This window comes from Phacochoerus africanus, chromosome 2 (genome assembly GCF_016906955.1).
Source record: "Phacochoerus africanus isolate WHEZ1 chromosome 2, ROS_Pafr_v1, whole genome shotgun sequence".
NCBI lineage: Eukaryota > Metazoa > Chordata > Mammalia > Artiodactyla > Suidae > Phacochoerus > Phacochoerus africanus.
Window position 1 is genome coordinate 75,131,525 of NC_062545.1, and position 23,587 is coordinate 75,155,111.

At 37.1% G+C, this 23,587-nt stretch overlaps 1 protein-coding gene across 6 annotated transcripts in view; it reads left to right on the forward strand.

Annotated features, from left to right (window-relative positions):
* The window catches only part of CEP57L1 (centrosomal protein 57 like 1), a 57,346-nt gene that overhangs the window by 1,581 nt on the left and 32,178 nt on the right, over positions 1-23,587 (forward strand). The gene's annotated exons all lie outside the window — the stretch shown is intronic.

Here is a 23,587-nt window from a genome sequence, read left to right on the forward strand (position 1 = left end):
CTCCTTTTTACTTTGTGATTGAGTATGATCTCATTCATAGCCATGGTTTCACCACCACCTATGACTTAAATGTACAGTTTCATCCAGCTTCACCTTTTAGCTTTCTTATGCCCATCTCTATGGTGTTTCTTCTTGGATATCTCAAAAGCACCTCAGACTTAACATGCCTAAAACCAGATGAACAGTATCTTTTATGAATCTGATTCTTTCCCAGTGTTCCCTATTTCACTTAGGGCACTGCCATGCACTTGTGAAAATTTGAAACCTAGGCATTATCCTTGATTTCCTAATGTCCTTCATACCTTTGTAGCCAAATTATTTTTAAGTACTCTCAATTTTGTCTCCCAAATATCCCTCAAATCCATCCTTTGCCTCACATCTACATAAGCACAGTCTTTTCTAAACTGCCATAAACTCTTGCCAGGAATGGTGAAATAGTGATTATTCACTCTGGCCTTTCTCCATTAGTTCTCCACACAGCAGCCAGAATCATCTTTTCAAAATGCAAATCCATTGAGATTCAGATTTTCACTTAAAACCATTCAGTGTGTGTCCTACTTTTAAAGGCAAAATTTCTTTACAAATGTCATCTAATGTCATCTGGTCCCTTTCCACCTCTCCAGCCTCACTTAGTACACCACTGTCCACCTATCTGTGGAGACCTTTCTTCAGTTACTGGTTCTTATATTCATTTTTATCCATTTGTTCACTGAACAAATATCTATCAAATACCTACTGTATAAGGGGACATTGAGGATATACTATTGAGCACAATGTACGAAAGTTTTTACTCTCATAGGTCTTCCATTGTGCTAAGGAGAGATAGACAATAAATATGTGGCATATATAGTAAGTGAAGACAAATGCTGCAGAGAAAAATAAGAACCAGCGGGGAAAGGGAATGTGGAGTGGCAAGTTTTAGGGGCAAGATTCTCTTTTAAATAAGGTCAGAGAAGGCCTAATCAAGAAGGGAACATATGAGGGGTCTGAAGGAGGGGAAAGAGTAAATGTGCAGGTGTCTGGAGGAGAAACATTTCTGTGAAGAGAACAGCCAGTGCAAAAGCCTCTGGGTGCCCACATTTAACAAATAGCAGTGTGGCAGGAGATGAGAATAACATGAGATCACAGAGGAAGGAGGTCCTGTAGGTGACTGAAGGAACAATTTTTTTTTTCTTTTTTTCTTTTGCTTTTTAGGGCTGAACTTGGGGCGTATGGAAGTTCTCAGGCTAAGGGATGAATGGGAGCTGCAGCTGCTGACCTGCGCCACAGCCCCAGCTACGGGGGATCCAGGCCTCATCTGCAACCCACGCCACAGCTCACAGCAACACCAGATCCTTAACCCACTGAGTGAGGCCAGGGATGGAACCCATCTCCTCAAGGATACTTGTCAGGTTCATAACCTGCTGAGCTGCAACGGAAACTCCCAAACTTGACTTTTTCGATGGAGATAGGAAGCCATTGGAGGGGGTTTTGAGCAGATGGGTTGCATGTTCTGACTGTTTAAATTGATTACTTCTTTAATTGTGCTGATCATAGACCATGGAGAAGCAAGGGTAGAAGCAGAGATGCTAAGTAGGAAGCTAAAATAAAGTTCAGGTGAGAGATGATGAGGTACTGGGCTGGGGGGATAACAATGGAAGAGGTCAGGGTCTGGATATATTATGAAAATATAGCCAGCAGATTTGCTGGTAGATTGGATATCAGGTGTGAGTGTAAAGGAGTCAAAGATGATTCCAAGTTAGCTTGAGCAACTGGAAGGAATGAATTTTCATTTAATGTCATGGCAAAGTCTCCAGATTTGTGTATGGGGATGTGGGAGTAAATTAGGAGTTTAGTTTGGCCATGTTAAGTTTGAGATGCCTCGGAGACATTCCAGTAGAGGTGTGAAGTAGACAGTTTGATAAATGAATCCAGAGCTGAGGGGAATGATCTAGCTATAGATATAATTTTTGATTTCATAGTAGTGTTTTGATAGTAGATAAAGACAGAATAGTTGGTATGAGAGAGAGAGGTACTCCATGGAGTTTGGGTTGATTTGGAGTTAATCTGCAATTGTGACTCTGCAGGAATGGCCAGTGAATGGAGAAAAACCTTGAGTAAGCCAAGAGAAAGTGGAGGAGAAAGGAGTGCTAAGTTAGGTTAAATGCTGCTCTAGGTCAAGTGAGATAAGGAAAACTGATCACTGTATGTGGTAATGGGGAGGTCACCAAGGATTTTGAGAGCAGTTTCAGTCCAGTGAAGAATCCAGAAAGGTGTTTTATTTATAAGAGAATGGGAGGAGAATTGGAGACAGAGAATATGGTTGCATCACCTCTAGTACTATTTTTTGGTCCAGACTGTTCTAGCCTAGCCTTTGACTCCTGTTCCTATAAAGCTTAGCTGAAATATTGCTTTCTCAGAGAAGTTTGCCTGATCTGATTAAATGCCCCTGTTACATCTTCTCATTGTACCATATACCTTTACTTGCTAGTAAGTTACAAACATACTTCTATAGTTGTCTGTGAGACAATTTGATTAAAATGTGTCTGCTTCTAAAGCTTAAGCACAGGAGCAGCAGCTGCCCAGTTTTTGCTCATCATCTGAGTACAGTGCCTGACATTTAGAATGAAGTTAATAAATATTTGATGAATGAATGAATGGAACAAAAATATGTTAGTTTTCAAATGTATTGCATACTTACCTATTGTTTACAAAAACACAAGATAATTGATGGAAGGAGGAAGTATTTTATAATTAAAATATTTTAGAAAATTAGTCTTAAAAGAAAGCAAAACTTTTATTGGTAGTGATTTTTTAGTGCTCACCCTCATGAATGGGATTTGTTAATATTTTTTTTTACCATGTTCCTGCATATCTTATCCTGTTATAGGATAGTTGAGTATATTTATGTAGAGTATAGGATATATGTACAGGAGTTCTTGCTTTAAATGAATAGTGCTCTAGTCAAGGAAAAAACTGACTGGCTGGTCTCCAATAAGAGGCTTTCACTGTGGAAGTCATTGATGCATTAACTGTAAAACAACAGGGCTCCTAAGTCTTGTGCACTTACAAACATGATAGTGATAAGTGCACCCGAGTTTGTGAGATAGACACACACACACACACACACACACACACACACACACACGACTGATGAGTTTATCAGGATGCCAGTTTATTGACATGCTTTGAGATGTTTGCCAAGTAGATAGCATTACTAATTCTCTGACTAAGGGGTTTTCTCTGTCAGAAAATTATATGAGAAATCCCCAGGTTGCTTCAGAGCTTGAAATCAGAACAAAGGAAATTAGATACATGTTGTGGTCACTTAACAGCATTAAGCTGTGAGAGCCTCTACAGTAGAGCTCAGGTTCCTTCAGTTTTTGCCCCTCTGAATTGCTTTTTCCATTCCTGACAACTGTTTTTTATGAAAACATTCTCTTTTTAAAAATGTTAAAACATTTATATTACAGCCTAGTCTCTGGTCTTAGAGCCACTCTCTGTTTAAGCTAACTTTGCATATATCTGCTCTGATCCATTATGATTTATGATTTAGCCTTCAGAGGATAATCTTATTTCTAAATTTTCCTAGGCCCCACATTTCATTTGGGAGTGTGTTGATCTTGAGCTCAACAGTGAGTTCTGAGCTAGAGGTGTATATTTGGAAATTATTGGCCTATTGGAATATTTTGTTATATTTTGCTTTTAACCTACCATGTCTACGTGCTTACTATGTTTCAGGCACTCTGTTAAGTGCTTTTCATTTTACCCTTATGTACCTTAAAAAAAAGGTAGAGTTGTTTCAAAGCTTACTCTTAACCATTGTGCTAGTATTATACTAAGTTATGGGAACAAATACAGTTGGCTATGGAGAGGATGCAGAATAAGAAAAGAGCCAGGGTAGTCTGAAACCCACCAGAGAAGGAAGAGAATAACCAGGATATGGGCAGGCAAGGATTTGAAAATTTCAAGAAGTAATGACAAATCATTATGCAGAATGCTACCAACATGTCGAGAAAATTAAAATTACCGGATGGTTTGACAATAGGTAGTCTCTGTTACCCTAAAATATATGCAGTTGGTATATATTCCCATATTAAGATTGAATTACTGTGCTGCATTGAGATCGATTGACTTGGAGTGGCTTGTAGGGTAAAACCATGCTGTTCCCTGAGGATAAGAGCATCTCTCCTAAAGGATTGGCATTTCTCTTGTACATCTGATAGCAGAAATGTAGGTTCCAGATCAGGATAGTACAACTTGGATAAAAGGATTTAAGTAAGTGGAGATGGGCAACTCTGAATCCCTCTGGATTTTCCTTTCCTAGGTTTAGTCTTTAAGGAGGGGATATAGTAAGCGTGGATTCCTGGGTGGTGGGTGCTATATAGTGCTCAGTTTAGGGTAGTTCAGGAACTATGATAGAATAGGGCCTAAAAGGCCCAGAGAGAAAAATCTTAACATTTTTAAAAAATTATTGAAATATAGTTGATTTACAATGTTGTGTTAATGTTTGTTATATAGCAGTTATTCAGTTACACATATATATATTCTTTTTCATATCTTTTCCATTATAGGTTGTTACAGGATATCAAATATAGTTCCCTGTGCTGTACAGTAGGAACTTGTTTATCTGTTCTATATATAATAGTTCGCATGTGCTAATCCCAAACTCCCAATCCATCCCTACTCCACCCCCACCCTTAGCGACTTCAAGTCTGTTCTCTATGTCTGTAATTCTGTTTTTATTTTATAGATAAGTTCATTTGTGTCATATTTTATTTGTTTTAAAAATTTCTTTTTTCTGGCTGCACCGGCAGCATATGAAGTTTCTGGGCCAGGGATTGAATCCAAGCTTCGGTTGCAACCCAAGCTGCAGCTGCGGTGGTGATGGATCCTTTAATGCACTGCACTGGGCCAGGGATCAAACCTGTGCCTCCATGGCGACCTCAGCTGCCGTAGTCGGATTCTTTTTTTTTTTTTTTTTGGCTGCCCATAGGCCGCTATCGCGGCATATGGAAATTCCCAGGCTAGGGGTCTAATCAGAGCTGAGGCAACCGGCCTACGCCAGAGCCACAGCAGCGTGGGACCCAAACCAAGTCTGCAGCCTACACCACAGCTCATGGCAATACCAGATCCTTAACCCACTGAGCAAGGTCAAGGATCGAACCCGTAACCTCATGGTTCCTAGTCGGATTCGTTAACCACTGAGCCACGACAGGAACTCCCATAGTCAGATTCTTAATCCACTGCACCACAGCAGGAACTCCATGTCATATTTTAGATTCCACATATAGGTGATATCATATGGTGAAAAGCCTAACTTGTAAGCTATGCCTGGTTTCTTTTTGGTGTCTATGCTTTCTTCTTTCTTATTATTTTCTAGCTTTGGTAAAGTATTATTCAAATATTATAACTTTGCTGTATCAAGACACATAAGAGAAAGAGTCATAAGCATAGATATGACTAGGCAGGAGCGTTATAAGGGGAGCAGCACTGTTCTCCCAGTGAGGTCAGTGAGGAGGGACAGTGATAATGAGATCTCCAAGGGAAAATCCAAGGGAAAAGTGAATATTGAGGATAAAAATAAATCCACTGGAGCCTGTGGATTTAATTGCTTATTGGGATTCTTCTTCCATTGTCAGCCTTAGAGGATCTGAGTTTTATTTATTAAAGAAGGCAATGTAGTCTTCTTAGCAGAAGTTCATTAGTGACCTTTTTCATTGTACTTAACAAGGGAGTGGAGGAATGAAAGCCTAATATTTGCATTCATTTGTTCAGTATTTATTGAAAAACTAATATGGACAAGCTCAATGATTAGCAGAAGATATACAGCAGCATACTTAAGAAACTGCTCTTACGAGCTGCTCTTAAGCATACTGTCTGCATAGAACATAGACTATTTTTTGAAGAAGTTTGGCTGAACAGTAAGGGATAGAGATGGGGTTGTAGCCAAAGGTCTGTGTGAGGGATAGTGATAGAAGGGTAGTGCTTAGGAGGTAGAATCAATAGGATTTAGTGACTGTTTGTTTATGGGAAATAAAAAGAAAGAAAATGCTTGGGGTGACTGCTATCCAAATAGTAAAGAGTAACTCCTTCCATGAATCAGAATAGGGAATATACTCAGATAACCAGTCTTGGGATGACAAGATACTGAGTCCAGGGTTGGACATGTTAATCATCTTGTTTGAGGAACTTATGAGTCATTCAGGTGAACAGTACCCCATACTGCTTATGAACACTTTCTGTACCTGAGCCCCTAACTGTTGTGAGATGTTGCTATACATTCAAATAGTAAGAAGAGCATGGACCTTGGAGTCATGGCATCTTTTTTTTTTTTTTTTTTTGTATTTTGCCACTTCCAGGGCCACTCCCATGGCACATGGAGAGTCCCAGGCTAGGGGTCTAATCGGAGCTGTAGCCACTGGCCTACACCACAGCCACAGCAACTCGGGATCCGAGCCGCATCTGCAACCCACACCACAGCTCACGGTAATGCCAGATCCTCAACCCACTGAGCAAGGCCTAGTCAGATTCGTTAACCACTGAGCCACCATGGGAACTCTGGGTCATGGTATCTTGCCTTTGAATCTCAACTTTATTTCTTACTGGGAATATTATATAAGTTAGAGGTGTACAGTTATAGTGATTCATAATTTCGAAAGGTTATACTCCATTTATAACTATTATAAAATATTGGTTATATTTCCCCTGATGTACAGTATATCCATGTAGGTTATTTTATACGTAATAGTTTCTACCTCTTAATCCCTCCCCCACCACCACCCATTCTCTTTCCCCACTGGTAACCACTGGTTTGTTTTCTACATATGAGTCTCTTTTTTCTGTATTCATTGGTTTGTTGCATTTTTTAGATTCTACATGTAAGTGATATGATACAGTATTTGTTTTTCTGACTTATTTCACTTAGCATAATACCCTCCAAGTCTATCAATGTTGCTGCAAAGGCGAAATTTTATTCCTTTTAATGGCAGAGTAGTATTCCATTTTAATAGAAGAATTGAGTTGGAACGTTCAACTCAATTCATCTTTATCAGTTCATCTGTTGATAGACACTTATATTGCCTCCATATCTTGGCAATTGTAAGTAATGCTGCTATGAATATTGGAGTGCATGTATTTTTACAAATTAGTATTTTTGGTTTCGTTTTTTTTTTTTCTGGATACATACACAGAAGTGGAATTGCTGGGTCATATGGTAGTTCCGTTTTTAGTGTTTTGAGATACATCCATGCTGTTTTCCATGGTGGTTGCACCAATTTACATTCCCACCAACAGTGTATGAGGGATTCTATTTTCTCTGTGTCCTCACCAACACTTATTATTTGTATTCTTTTTGATGCTAGTCATTCTGACAGGTATGAGGTGATATCTCATTGTGATTTTGATTTGCATTTCCCTGATGGTTAGCAACATTAAACATCTTCTTATATGCCTGTTGGTCATCTGCATTTCCTTTCTGAAAAAAATATCTGTTTAGTACTTCTGCCCTTTTTTAAATGTGTGTTTTTTTTTTGTTTTTGATGTTGAGTGGTGTGGGCTGTTTATATAAGTTGGATATTAACCCCTTATTGGTCATATCATTTGCAAATATTTTCTCCCATTCAGGAGGTTGTCTTCACTTTGTTGATGTTTCCTTTTCTATGCAAAAGCTTTACGTTTAATTAGGTTCCATTTGTTTATTTTTGCTTTTATTTCCTCTGCTTTAAGAGACAGATCAAAAAAATATTGCTACGATTTATGTCAAAGAGTGTCATGCCTATGTTTTCCTCTAGGAGTTTTATAGTTTGTGGTCTAACATTTAGGTCGTTAATCCATTTTGAGTTTATTTTTGTGTATGGTGTTAGAGAACGTTCTAACTCAATTCTTTTATATAAATGGAAGAAGAAAATCACATGTGTGTGGAAGTGCCCTCATACTGTAATATATTGTCTTTGTATTTTAAAAAAATTTGCATGAGAGATCTATCATTTTTTTATAACTTGCTTTTTCATTCAGTGATATATTTTCAGAGCTTATCCATGTTGCTAAATGTAGATCTAGTTTTTTAATTTTAGCTGCTATATGGTGTTTCATTGTATGAACATGATAGTTTATTCATTCCCCTGTTAATGTATATTTAGGTTATTTTTTCAGTTTTTCAATTGCAAGCAAGGCTACAGTGAACATCACATATCTCCAAATGAACACTTGCCATTTTCTCTAGGGTTCATTCATAAACACTGAGAAGTGGAACTGCTGAGTTAGAGAGTATATACAGCATTACAATTTTCAAATTGTCTTCCAATATTTTACATCAGTTTATACTCCTACCAAAAGTTAATGAAAATTTTCATTTTCCCACATCCTTGTTAAATTTTTTGTCGATCTCATGGGTATGAAATAATTTTTCATTGTTGTTCTAACTTGTGTTTTCTTGATTACATTTCTTGAAGTTGAATATCTTTATTTTTTAACTATTCGTATTTTCTCATCTGTTAACCACCATTAATATCGTCCTCCTTTTTTTTCATTTTTAAGTTTTATTGAAGTATAATTTTTGTGTGCTTTTTTTTTTTCTTTTTTGCCTGCACCTGCAGCATATGAAAGTTCCCCAGCCAGAGACTGAATCCTTAACCCACTGCGCTGGGCCAGTGATCAAACCTGGGCCTCAGCAATAACCTAAGCCCCTACAGAGACAATGCTGGATCCTTAACCTGCTGTGCCACAGTAGGAACTCCTAAAGTATAATTAATTTACAATGTTGTGATAATTTCTGCTGTACAACAGATTCTGGTATACATATACAGACATTCATTATTTTTTAGATTATAATATCTTTTGTCCCTTTGTTAATTGAGCTGATTGGTTTTTTCTTTTTTCTTTTTTGGCTGTCCTGAGGGTTATGGAGTTTCTAGGCTAGGGATCGAATCCAAGCTGGAGTTGCAACCTATGCCACAGCTGTGGCAATGCCAGGTCCTTGTTGGGCCAGGGATCAAACCCTAGTTCCTGCTGCTACAGAGACATCATGGATCTTGTTACACTACGACAGGAGTTCTTGTTAGTTTTCTTCTTAATGACTTATAAAATAGGAATTATATCTATAATTCAGATGTTAATCTTTTATCTTTTCCATATGTTGCTTTTTTAAAAAAAATTTGTCAATGGTGTCTTGTTGTATAGAAGTTTTTAATTTAGTATAGTTTTTTAATACCTTTTCCTTTTTCTCTTTGTAAGTTGTCTTGTTTATTACAAAATCTTTCTTACCCAAAGTCTGAAACCTATTCTATATTTTCTCTAAAACAAAGATTTATTGTTTACACGTAGGTATTCAGGCCAGCTAGAATTTGTTTTTGTGTTTGGCATGGAGTGGAAATATGTTTATTTTTAACGGTATAGATAGTTTGTTATCTCAGCACAAATTGTGAATAGTTAGTCCTTTCCCCAAGAAAATGCCCTCTTTTCCTTATACCAAATTCCTATGTATACCAGAGTCAGTCTCTGGACTCTTTGTTCATCAATCTCTTTATCTTTCCTTATGCCACTGCTTTAATTATTAAAACTCTATAATAAATTTAATTACTTACAAATTTTCATTTGTTATTATCCCTGTATTTCTTATGGTATCTGACTCTGTTATGTGGATATGTTTCAAAATTACATTTTCTAGGTAGATTGTCCAGATTATTTTGAATTTTCTTTGTAGATAATTGTACTATCTACAAATAACAATTTTGTTTCATTTATTTATTTATTTATTTAGGCCATGCCGTGGCACCTGAAAGTTTTCAGGCCAGGGATCAAACCAGTGCCACAGTAGCAATGTGAGCTGCAACAGTGACAACACTGGATCCTTAACCCAACGAGCCACAGGAGAGCTCCTAAAATACTTTAACAACTGTCAAGGCACATCTTCAATTCTAATAAACAATATCTGCCTAGGTAATTAAGCAATTTTTATAAATCTAATACATTAGACTTATATACTTAAATCTGATTTTTAAAATCATTTTAAACATTTAAAAAAAAACACCATAAAAATAATTCTCTGTCATCTGGAATTCACTGGTGGCCTAGTGGTTAAGGATCTGACATTGTCACTGCTGTGGATCAGGTCACTGCTATGGCACAGGTTCAATCTCTGGCCTGGGAACTTTTCCATACCATGGGAGTGGCCAAAAAAAAAAACACCCAGCTGTGATTTACCACTATAGCTTAAGTGTTGTCTTTTGGCACGGTTGTTTTTCTTAATTGCATTTGCACTTGGATATGTGTATATATATGTATATATTTATACTTAAATTTTTTATATTATCCAGTTTTTCTGTATTGAGGTTAGTGAAACACTTTTCTGTTCTATACTAATTCAAATTTTGTCCAGAACTACTTTTCACATTTTATTTTACTGTCTTTTGTTGAATGTAATTATATAACTCACTTGAAAATATTTCTTTCAAGAACAAAGGTGTTGTAAATTAACACCTGTTGAAATAATTAAAAATATGTAATCTTTAATTTTTTTAAGTTTTCACTGAATGATTATCCAGTTAAGATCATCAAAATATTTATACGTGCATTCACTGTAAAGACAAAACTTTGTTAACTGAAGTTTAGAACTCAAGTTTTACAACAAAATCTTCAGTAAAAGTTAAAATTTAAATTTGCCTCTCATTAGAATTTCAGAAATGGATGAAAACTTCAAGATTACTTAAGTCAGAGCTTTCATTTTATATAGACAGTTACAGTGAAGTTAAGCTACTAATTAGGATGAGGTCACAGAACTAGTTAGAACTCAATATTATTACCACCATATCATCAAATCCAAATGTAATGCCCCATAAGTAAGTAGTAGTGCTTGGTGCTTAGGAGGAGTCTCTGACACCAGGACTTAACAGTATTTAATGTTCCTTACTTCTCCTTTTCTTTGAACCTAATTGTATTTCCTTATATTCTGTTCTAAAAGATAGATGATGGCTGTGAGATATCTGTTGTGATATGTTCTTTTTTCAGACTTTATTCATTTAAAGCATATAAGAGGAATTCTCTTGTGGTACAGTGGTTAAGGATCCAGCATCGTCACTGCAGCAGCTTGGGTTGTGGCTCAGATTTGATCCCTGACCCAGGAACTTCCACATTCCATGGGTGCGGCAAAAAAAAAAAAAAGAAAGGAAAGAAAAGAAAAAAGAAAAGAACGTATAAGACGCAAATTCTCTTTCTTGCTCCAGAATAATTTTATACCAGTCATTTGAATTCTGTTGCTCACCTTTACTGTCTCTTTTCTGAACCCTCCTTATTTCATGGGTTAGTTAATGAGAAAATGTTATAGTATCTACTGAATAATTTGGTTCTATCATGATTCTGTGAGGTGCTTTTGAAGACACCATTTAGTCACATATACCAGAGTGGTTATGTACTAAAATCAAATGAACTTAAATACATGAACAATAAAATCTTTAATCCTTTTTAATAGGACTGTCTCCTTTTTCTTCTTTTACTCTTCTCCACTGGAAATATGATTTTCTATGTATGCCATAAGGATACTTTAGACAATTTTCTCTTTATTTCAGTTATTAGTTGTTATTTATCAGTTACTTATCTCATAATTTTTTTTTTGTCTTTTGTCTTTGTTGTTGTTGTTGTTGTTGTTGCTATTTCTTGGGCCGCTCCCACGGCATATGGAGGTTCCCAGGCTAGGGGTTGAATCGGAGCTGTAGCCACCGGCCTACGCCAGAGCCACAGCAACGCAGGATCCGAGCCGCGTCTGCAACCTACACCACAGCTCACGGCAATGCCGGATCGTTAAGCCACTGAGCAAGGGCAGGGACTGAACCCGCAACCTCATGGTTCCTAGTCGGATTCGTTAACCACTGCGCCACGACGGGAACTCCTCATAATATTTTGATAGCTGTCTTCTGTGTAGAGCTGCTTTGAAAATTCTCCGTATAGAAATTACCTGAAGTCTGTTCTGTGGAAGGCTAATTTCTCAGGAGGATTCATCAAAATGGTTTCTGTTGCAAATAAGTTTGGGAAATGCATGCGCTATCCTTCTTTTGGAAATTCACAATGATAGTGCAGGTGAAAAAGTTGGTAAATGTTGTTTAACCAATTTTCCCAAATTTATTTGGCTGGAAATCTATTAAATTTAGGGAGTGACTAGAGTTAATATCCTATAAAATTAGTATCCCATAGGACACATCATGGTAAATACTGTATGAACCATACATGAGATGTAGATCTATAATCTTTAAATAGTAGAATAATAAATATTTATTTTTATTAAGTCACATTATCTTTATAATATGTTTTCTTCCTTTACAGCATGACTCATCTTCTGTCACCCAGTCATTCCCTTCCCCAGGCCAATGTTTTTATTCATTTAGCTCATCTTTATTGAGCCTTTAGGGAACATATGCTAGAAACACAAAGATGAATAAGATGAAGTTCTGGATATTGAAGACGTAACACAGATTTGATGGAGCAGGGGAACCGTCTATAGGGAATAGCCAGCCCCTCACACCTTTGTGTAGCTGTAGAGATCCATGATTAGCATTTTGCGTTTATTCATTTAGTAGCATGAGAAAAATGTTCTCAGTATATGTTTTAATGAAGACTTTATTCATTGAACCTAAGATGCCAAAGATTGTAAGGCACAGTATTCCTTTGTGTACCACAGTGAAAGAAAAAAAATGTTGCCAAATATAATTTAAAGTTGAATCTTGATTCCAAGTAAGTAAAATGTATACATTATTATAATAAATGTTAGTTAACTATTAGACTTAAATGTGTTGTTTTATTTATTTCTACTTTGATTGGATTAAGTCCAACAAATGCTTATTGAATGACAATCATATAATAAAGCCAGTGGATAGCAGAATAATGAATAAGATATGGCGTCTGCTCTTAAAGGCCTATGGAGGAAGGTAGATATGTGCAGACTTTGCTAAAATTGTTTCTTAAAGCAGCTTAATTAGGTCACACAAACTATAATTAACAAATATGGTAAATATAATGCTAAATTAATGACAGTTGATGGCTTTGTAAAAGTTAAAAATTATCAATATCAAAAACCATCTATTGTTAATTTTTTATTATTTCAGTATTAGAGACAGTTGGGGGCTTAGTGGATAGGAAGGAGAAATGGAAGGATATATTTATTTTTGAGTTTTTAAAGGAGAGAATAGAATTTTTTAAAAAAATATTTTATGTTGTTTTTAATTGATATCCTCACAGTAGTGTATTTGAAAGGGGAAAATAATTCTGGTAGTTCAAATTTTTTTTGAAAATTTAGTGGTTAAATTATACTCAGCGAAACATGTTTCTCTGTGTATGGATTTATACAAGGGAAAAATGTTAACCTTTCAGTTGGCATCTGTCTGCCTCTGCACTTGTATTAGTTGGCCTACCCGCTATCAGTTTATGAACTCTGGGAATGCAAACTTATTTCAGTATTGGCTCAAATAAATAACATTAGGAAAATAAATTTGTTAATATTATTTTTTTAATCTGAAGGAAAAAATTGGGTCATTTATGATTTATGGAAAGCAGTGCAGAAACAGAAAGGGTACCATATTTTGAGTCTGGAGACCTGACTCAAATTCTGTTTTTTCTATTTATTTGACATTTGACCTTAGACAAGTCACTTAATCTCTGTGCCTGTTTCCTCATGTGTTATAAAATGACTGTAAATAAAAGTGATGCCACTTTTTAAGCTTGTTAGAACAAAATTTGATGTGCAAAGCCTTTGTAAATTATGATACTTTTCAAGTATTTGATAATTAGATTTTGCCCTTTAGTGCAGATATGAAGAATATACTATATAAGACTACATGCATTTTGCAGAGTTGAGTTTCACAGTCTTAATTTATCTGTATTTGTATGAACTTTAGTTAAAAAAAAAAAAGGAAATTTGTTTTAGGTATTTCCTAGAATCTTTTTTTTTTTTTTTTGTCTTTTTGCCATTTCTTGGGCCACTGCCGCAGCATATGGAGGTTCCCAGGCTAGGGGTCTAATCGGAACTGTAGCCACCGGCCTACGCCAGAGCCACAGCAACGTGGGATCCGAGCTGTGTCTGCAACCTACACTACAGCTTACAGCAATACCAGGTCCTTAACCCACTGAGTAAGGCCAGGGACCGAACCCACAACCTCATGGTTCCTAGTCGGATTCGTTAGCCACTGAGCCACGATAGGAACTCCGGTATTTTCTAGAATCTTATTTTCTTTTTAAGCATTTTAGAAATACTTTTATTAACAATGTAGTAGGCAAATTGATATATATGTTATCCTGTTAATGTACATATGTATAGTTTCTATTTTTTTCTAGGTCTGATTATTAGAAAGTTTTAATAAGTTAACCAAGGGAAATTTTATTTGTCTAAGATAGAATATTATAGATTGGAGAAATAGTCTCAAGACATGGTGAGAGTTGTGAACTTCAGGACTTTGTCTCAGTCTGAGCAAAGCTCCAGTAATGTCTCAATTTAAAACAGCTCCAGATAGTTTGACAGTATGTATCAGAAGCATCAAAACTCTCTTTAACTTGGATTTCCCGTCATGGCGCAGCGGAAATGAATCTGACTAGGAACCATGAGGTTGCAGGTTTGATCCCTGGCCTCGCTCAGTGGGTTAAGGATCCAGTATTGCCATGAGCTGTGGTGTAGTTCGCAGATTTGGCTCCGATCTCGCGTTGCTGTGGCTGTGGCCTAGGCTGGCAGCAACAGCTCCGAATGGACCCCTAGCCGGGGAAACTCTGTATGTCACGAGTGCGGCCCTAAAAAGACCAGACCAAAAAACCCCTCTCTTTAACTTAATACTGTTTCTAGACTGTATCCTAATAAAAAAAAAAATGGTAATTTACATAAATTTTATTTGCTCCCACTAAGAATTATACTTTAAAAGAATATTTAATGATACAAAAATATTTGTCATGTATTATTAAGTAGAAAGGCAATTTATGCAAACATTGAATGATACAATCCTTACTTGCTTAAAATAATAAAAGACTGATGTAATAGATTCTAAAAATATTAATATTTTAATCTTAGACTGCTAGAATTTATAGTGATTGTTATTTTCTTCTGTAATTTCCAAATTTTGTAGAATGAGCATGTATTACTTTTGTAATCAGGAAAAAAACAGTATTTTTTTTTTCCCACTGTACAGCAAGGGGATCAAGTTATCCTTACATGTATACATTACAATTACATTTTTTTCCCCCACCCTTTGTTCTGTTGCAGCATGAGTATCTAGACAAAGTTCTCAATGCTATTCAGCAGGATCTCCTTGTAAATCTATTCTAAGTTGTGTCTGATAAGCCCAAGCTCCCGATCCCTCCCACTCCCTCCCCCTCCCATCAGGCAGCCACAAGTCTCTTCTCCAAGTCCATGATTTTCTTTTCTGAGGAGATGTTCATTTGTGCTGGATATTAGATTCCAGTTATAAGTGATATCATATGGTATTTGTCTTTGTCTTTCTGGCTCATTTCACTCAGTATGAGGTTCTCTAGTTCCATCCATGTTGCTGCAAATGGCATCATGTCATTCTTTTTGATGGCTGAGTAGTATCCCATTGTGTATATATACCACATCTTCCGAATCCAATCATCTGTCGATGGACATTTGGGTTGTTTCCATGTCCTGGCTATTGTGAATAGTGCTGCAATGAACATGCGGGTGCATGTGTCTCTTTTAAGTAGAGTCTTGTCTGGATATATGCCCAAGAGTGGGATTGCGGGGTCATATGGAAGTTCTATGTATAGATTTCTAAGGTATCTCCAAACTGTTGTCCATAGTGGTTGTACCAGTTTACATTCCCACCACCAGTGCAGGAGGGTTCCCTTTTCTCCACAGCCCCTCCAGCACTTGTGATTTGTGGATTTATTAATGATGGCCATTCTGACTGGTGTGAGGTGGTATCTCATGGTAGTTTTGATTTGTATTTCTCTTATAATCAGCGATGTTGAGCATTTTTTCATGTGTTTGTTGGCCATCTGTATATCTTCTTTGGAGAAATGTCTATCTATTCAGGTCTTTTGCCCATTTTTCCATTGCTTGATTGGTTTTTTTGCTGTTGGGTTGTATAAGTTGTTTATATATTCTAGAGATTAAGCCCTTGTCGGTTGCATCACTTGAAACTATTTTCTCCCATTCTGTAAGTTGTCTTTTTGTTTTCTTTTGGGTTTCCTTTGCTGTGCAAAAGCTTTTCAGTTTGATGAGGTCCCATGGGTTTATTTTTGCTCTAATTTCGATTGCTTTGGGAGACTGACCTGAGAAAATATTCATGATGTTGATGTCCGAGAGTGTTTTGCCTCTGTTTTCTTCTAGGAGTTTGATGGTGTCCTGTCGTATATTGAAGTCTTTCAGCCATTTTGAGTTTATTTTTGTGCATGGTGTGAGGGTGTGTTCTAGTTTCATGGCTTTGCATGCAGCTGTCCAGGTTTCCCAGCAATGCTTGCCGAATAGACTTTCTTGTTCCCATTTGATGTTCTTGCCTCCCTTGTCAAAGAGTAATTGACCATAGGTGTCAGGGTTTATTTCCGGGTTCTCTATTCTGTTCCATTGGTCTGTCTGTCTGTTTTGATATCAGTACCACACTGTCTTGATGACTGTGGCTTTGTAGTATTTCTTGAAGTCTGGGAGAGTTATGCCTCCTGCTTGGTTTTTGTTTCTCAGGATTGCTTTGGCGATTCTGGGTTTTGTGGTTCCATATAAATGTTTGGATTGTTTGTTCTAGTTCTGTGAAAAATGTCCTGGGTCATTTGATAGGGATTGCATTGAATGTGTAGATTGCTTTGGGTAGTATGGCCATTTTTACAATGTTGATTTTCCCAATCCAGGAACATGGAATATCTTTCCATTTCTTTACATCTTCTTTGATTTCTTTGATTAAAGTTTTATAGTTCTCGGCATATAGGTCCTTTACCTCCTTGGTCAGGTGTATTCCGAGGTATTTGATTTTGTGAGGTGCAATTTTAAAAGGTATCGTATTTTTGTATTCCTTTTCGAATATTTCATTGCTGGTATACAGAAATGCAACTGACTTCTGAATGTTAATCTTATATCCTGCTACTTTGCTGAATTTATTAATCAGTTCAAGGAGTTTTGGGGTTGAGTCCTTAGGGAAAAAACAGTATTATTTATATATATATATATATATATATATATTTTTTTTTTGGTCAAACCTCTTTCCAAATTCTCTAGTCTCTCAGCTAGTACTGTAATGTACCATGGATTTATATATAATGTAAGTATGAGAAGTTGTTTGCAGTATTCATAAGAATAATATTATCAATGATTGAACTTATCATTGCAGATGCCTTTGGGTTTGCTGTTTGGTTTTGCCATAATACAACCCTTGTCTGTCTTTCAGTGAACTGTAGTTTGCAGCCAATAGGAAGTTTTTAGTTCAGGGATGAAAGTTGGTCAGATTAAAATAGGCTTAAGCTTTCTTAGCCAGGGCTCATCTAAGCCAAACTGACAAACTTGGCTAGTTACTATAATGAAAGCAGCAATGGAAGGTGAACCCCACTTTTGGTGGGACACCAAATTAAAACTAGTTTAGAACAAGTTCAAAGCTCCATGTTGGTTAGGCATTGCGTTTATTTCACTTGAGACTATTACCTCTTCCTCTTTCCTACCTCCATTTCTTTTTCTTTCTTTCTTTCTTTTTTTTTTTTTCTTTTTCTTTTTTTAGGGCCACACTCATGGCATATGGAGGTTCCCAGGCTAGGGTTTAAATCAGAGCTGTAGCCAATGGCCTGTGCCACAGCCACAGCATCGCCAGATCCGAGCCATGTCTGAAACCTACACCACAGCTCACAGTAATACCAGATCCTTAACCCGCTGAGAGAGGCCAGAGATCGAACCTGTGTCCTCATGGATGCTAGTCAGATTCATTTCTGCTGAGCCACAGTGGGAATGGCCCCCAACCTCCATTTCTTATCACAAAGTCTGGCACATGTTAGGCACTTAGCAGACAGTATTGGAATTGAAGTGGAATGAGAACTGAAAATTATACAGATTCCTAACATTAGTTTTACTGAAAAGTCATTTCAGGCTTGAATGAAGCAAGTTACATAGACACAATCACAAGTGTAGTCTCTGGATGTAAGAGAAGTTCTTAAGAGCAATAACAATATCTCATGTTTAGTCATCATAATAGGGTCTTCTCTGTGCCTCTTGTGGTTTGGCTGCTAGTGGTATATTGGAAGGCCCGCAGCACTTTCAGCATTTGGCAGAGTCACCTAGAAGTGAAGTATGCACATTGGAAATTAAGAAGTGGAAAATTTAAGAAGAGGGTAGTACAAATTTTCATAGATGCACTTTAAGTAAAATTTATTTTGATCATCATAACTGAGCTTCGACCTCAACTAGGCAGGAAAACCAGGTTTTGTCCTTTTGCCCTCTGTGCTATTCAAAAACATATGCTGTTTCTCATGTTAAGACCTTAACAGCTGTGCCAACAAGTCCAGTTTGAAAAAAGTAAGAGCTTAATGGTGTCTCTTTACAGATCGTCTGTCAACAACTCTGTCCATCAATAGATGATTTCAGCCCTTTAGAATAGTTGTTCATTTCAGGCAGGTCAAAAGTTTGTGTGGTTAAGGTACTGTAGCTTGCTAATAAGAATAAGAGTTTGAATTATGAATATGGAGCTCTGGATGCTAAGAAGAGCAATGTTATGACAAGCCTAGGTGTGTTGCATTTTGAAGAATAACTCAGACACTTCTGTTAGTGACTAGAACCCTCTTTTGTCTGAATGGCATAGGCATTGTCCTTTTACTTCATATTGAGATGACTTGTCACTAGGATTTATCTTGGAACTTTACATAGCTTTTGGGCTTTTAATTCATTTTAGTTTAGTAGTGCTAAGGTTACAGAGATGAATGAGACTTGATCCCTGTTCTCAAGGCTTTCCATTAATGAGGAAGACGTAAACATACTATTTCAGTATACTAAGCATATAGGTATGCATAGAGGAGAGTTATTTAACCCAATCTCAGGAAACCAGGAAAGGGAAATCTTCATGGACAAATTGATAAACTGTGTCTTGCATGATAGATGTGAATATTCTAGGAAGAGAGAACAATATGAACACTAGAAACATATTCATTCCATATAGGCAGGAGAAAGAAGGTAGATTGGTAGAGAAGGGGTCATGGAAGATCCCACATGCCCTGTGAACATGTTTGATCTTTATCCTGAAGGTAGTGAGGAGTCACTGAAAAGTTTTTTAAGCATTGGAGTGACATGGCTGTATTGTAATATTAGGTAGATCAATCTAGAGGCAGAGAAAAGTATAGTTTTAGTGGGACAAGATCAGTGTCAGGGAAATCACTTTTTTTTTTTTGTCTTTTCTAGGTCCTCACTGCGGCATATGGAGGTTCCCAGGCTAGGGGTGGAATCGGAGCTGTAGCCACCGGCCTATGCCAGAGCCACAGCAACGTGGGATCCCAGCCATGTCTGAGACCTACACCACAGCTCAAGGCAACACCAGATCCCCAACCCACTGAGCAAGGCCATGGATCGAACCTGCAACCTCATGGTTCCTAGTCAGATTCATCAGCCTCTGAGCCACGATGGGAACTCCAGGGAAATCACTTTAGAAGGTGATTGTAATAGTCCAGGACAAAAAAAAAAAAAAAAAAAAAAGAAAGAAAAAATTTGGTGAGAGCCTAGGCTGGTACATCAGGGGTGATAAGAATGAGACAGTACAGGTGATTCAAGAAGTGATTTAGTTATTGAAATCCTCAGGATTTGAGGGTTGAGGAGGGGGATGATACCATTAAGTGAGATTTAAAAATGTAGGAAGATGAGTTTTTGTTGTGTCTCCGTGGGTTAAGAACCTGACAGTGTCTGTGAGAATGAGGGCTTTTTCCCTGACCTCGCTCAGTGGGTTTAGGATCAGCTGGGGTGTAGGTTGCAAATGAGACTCAGATCTGGAGTGGCTGTGGCTGTGGAATAGGCCAGCAGCTGTAGCTCCGATTCAACCCCTACCCAGGAACTTCCATAGGCCACAGTGTGGCCCTGAAAAGAAAGTGAAATAAATTTTTAAAAATTTAAATGTAGGAAGAAATAGAGTTTTTAGGGGGATGATATATTAAAATTTGGATATGAATTTGAGGTACCTTTAGGACATTTGTGTAAATATGAACTCTTAAAATTCAGAGAAATATTAGTCAGTACTTGATAAGAAATAAATTATCATCTTGAGTAGAAATAAAAGCAAATATATTAGGGCAATCCCCAAAGTAATATTGTCACTTGAGAATATAGGTATGGAGAAGTCTTTTGGTATAAAAATTGGGTTTGTATAGCAGCAGTATGAAGTTACTATAAGTTAAATATTATGGGGAATGGAGCACAAAGTCATTTTATATACCATTTATAAATTATCTGTTTGGAAACTATAGGATATAGTATGATGTAGTATTAACACAATACTGGATATAATTTGGGATTCGATATTTCAAAGGGGATTTTTGGATTTTGTGGTTTCTCAAAAATCACAAAATTTTTGTTCATTGTGGACATCAATGATTATACTAACAAAATTTCATATGTGATAGTCAAAATATAAAGACTTTTACGAGTTCCTGCCATGGCTTAGTAAGTAGTTAACGGACCCAGTTAGTATCCATGAGGACATGGGTTAAGGATCTGGTGTTGCTGTGAGCTGTAGTGTAGGTCACAGATGTGGCTTGGATCCTGCGTTGCAGTAGCTGTGGCTATGGCTGTGGCCGGCAGCTATAGCTCCACTTCGGACCCTAGCCTGGGAACCTCTATATGCCGTGAGTGTGGCCCTAAAAAGACAAAAGACCAAAACAAATTTTTTAAATATCAGTACCATTTATTGAGTGCTTTCTATGAGTCATACTCTTTTCTAAGAATTTTGTATTAATTACATATAATTCTCTGAAATAAGGATATAGGCTTATTGTTTCCATTTTATAGGTAAGGGAAAACCATGAAAAATTTGAGAAACTTGCCTTGGATCACACGGGATTCACCCACGAGGAGTCTTGCCTCAGAGCCCACCCCTTAGTCACTATGCTATACTGCCTTTTCAAATGCAGGTTATAGGGACATTTGCTCACTAGGGAAAATGGAAATGCATTGTATGAACAAAAGACCCTGTACAAGTAACATTTTTAGAAATATAAAATGGGAGTTCCCATTGTGGCTCAGCAGCAATGAATCCAACTAGCATCCATGAGGACGCAGGTTCCATCCCTGGCTTCGCTCAGTGGGTGAAAGATCTGGTGTTGCCATGACCTGTGGTGTAGGTCACAGACACGGCTCAGATCCCACATTGCTGTGGCTGTGGTTTAGGCCGGCAGCTATAGCTCCAATTTGACCCCTAGCCTGGGAACATCCATATGCCGTAGGTGTGGCCCTAAAAGAAAAAAAAAAAAAGGTAAGAACTTCAGAAATAGTTTAGTGTCAAGAATATACACACACACACACACACACACACACACACACACACATATTCTATATTCTATATAGAATTTTATATGTATAAATAATTACAATGTAATATATATAATTTAAAGAGAATTACATTGCTAAGTCAGAAGAATTAGGGAAATAGAAATATAGGAAGTTGAATTATTACAGAGAGGGAAGGGAATAGTTTATGTCAGAGAGTAATATATATATAAAGGCTAAGATTTCAATAAGATATATATATTAACATATATAAAGGCTAAGGTTTCCTGGGAAACTGAAATTCCCAGAAAAGGATGATAAAGAGTTTATTATCACTGCTCCTTCTACTACTGTATAGTTATATAATACTCTGTATTTTCCAAAGCTAAGAGGAAGGAAGTGACACCTAAGTTTACAAGCTATGTAAGTGTCAGAAACAGGAAAGAACCCAGCTCTTATGATTTAATCCAGAGCTCTTTCCATTATATCATATTCCTTAGTAGAACTATGCAGATTCAGTCCTCAAATCCATAGAAATGGAGGGAGAAATACCTAAGGATTAGTTCATCATCACAAAATCCAGGAGAGTAGCAATAGCAATAGGGATGCAATGGTAAGGAATGAACAAGTAATGCTATAATTGAAAAGACTGCCAAGATCTGATTCTGATGGATCTTTCCTGATGATTGATGTATATGACAGGAAAGTCACCAAAAGAAAGGTACTTAGGTATATTAATAACTGTTTTTCTTTCTGTTCTTAAGAATCTGGTGATGGTAGTTATCTTCAGAGAGGTGAAAGCAATAGATACATTTGAGGATCATCCATCAGGGAGTAAAAAACCTTTTATTTTGTGCTTTTCTGTGCTGTTTGTTTTGTTAGATTACTTTTTAAAAAAACCGTCTTAGGAGTTTCTTTTTTTTTTATTTGATTTTATTAAATCACATATGTAGTTGTATAATGATCATCACAATCTAATTTCACAGAATTTCCACCCCACAACCCAAGCACATCCCCCACCCCCCAAACAGTCTCCTCTGGAGACCATAAGTTTTCCGATGTCTGTGAGTCAGCATCTGTTCTGCAAAGAAGTTCAGTCCTTTTTTCAGATTCCACATGTCAGTGAAAGCATCTGATGGTGGTGTCTCATTGTATGGCTGACTTCACTTAGCATGATAATTTCTAGGTCCATCCATGTTGCTAAAAATGCTGGTATTTCTCTCCTTTTAATGGCTGAGTAATATTCCATTATGTATATGTACCACATCTTCTTTATCCACTCCTCCATCGATGGACATTTAGGTTGTTTCCATGTCTTGGCTATTGAAAATAGGCTGCAATGAACATCGGAGTACATGTGTCTTTGCGAGTCGTGGTTTTCTCTGGATAGATGCCCAGGAGTGGGATTTCTGGATCAAATGGTAGTTCTATTTTGCGTTTTCTGAGGAATCTCCATACTGTTTTCCATAGTGGTTGCACCAATTTACATTCCCACCAACAGTGTACTAGGGTTCCTTTTTCTCCACACCCTCTCCAGCACTTATCGTTTGTAGACTTTTGGATGATGGCCATTCTGGCTTGTGCAAGGTGGTACCTCATTAGTGGTTTTGATGTGCATCTCTCTAATGATGAGTGATGTTGAACATCTTTTCATGTGTTCTTTGGCCATCTGTATGTCTTCTTTGGAGAACTGTCTGTTTAGATCTTCTGCTCATTTTTTGATTGGTTTTTTTTTTTTTGGTTTGGAGCTGCAGAAGGTGTTTATTAATTTCAGAGATGAATCCCTTGTCAGTTGATTCACTTGCAAAGATTTTCTCCCATTCTGTGGGTTGTCTTTTTGTTTTGTTTAGGATTTCCTTTGCTGTGCAGAAACCTTTAAGTTTAATTAGGTCCCATTTGTTCATTTTTGTTTTTATTATCAATACTCTAAGAGGTGGATCTGCAAAGATGTTGCTGTGGTTTATGTCAGATAGTGTTTGGCCTATGTTTTCCTCTAAGAGTTTGATAGTGTCTGGTCTTATATCTAGGTCTTTAATCCGTTTTGAGTTTAATTTTGTGTATGGTGTTAGGGAGTATTGTAATTTCATTCTCTTCCACATGGCTGTCCAGTTTTCCCAGCACCACTTATTGAACGGGCTGCCCATTCTCCATTGTATCTCCTTGCCTCCTTTGTCATAGATGAGTTGG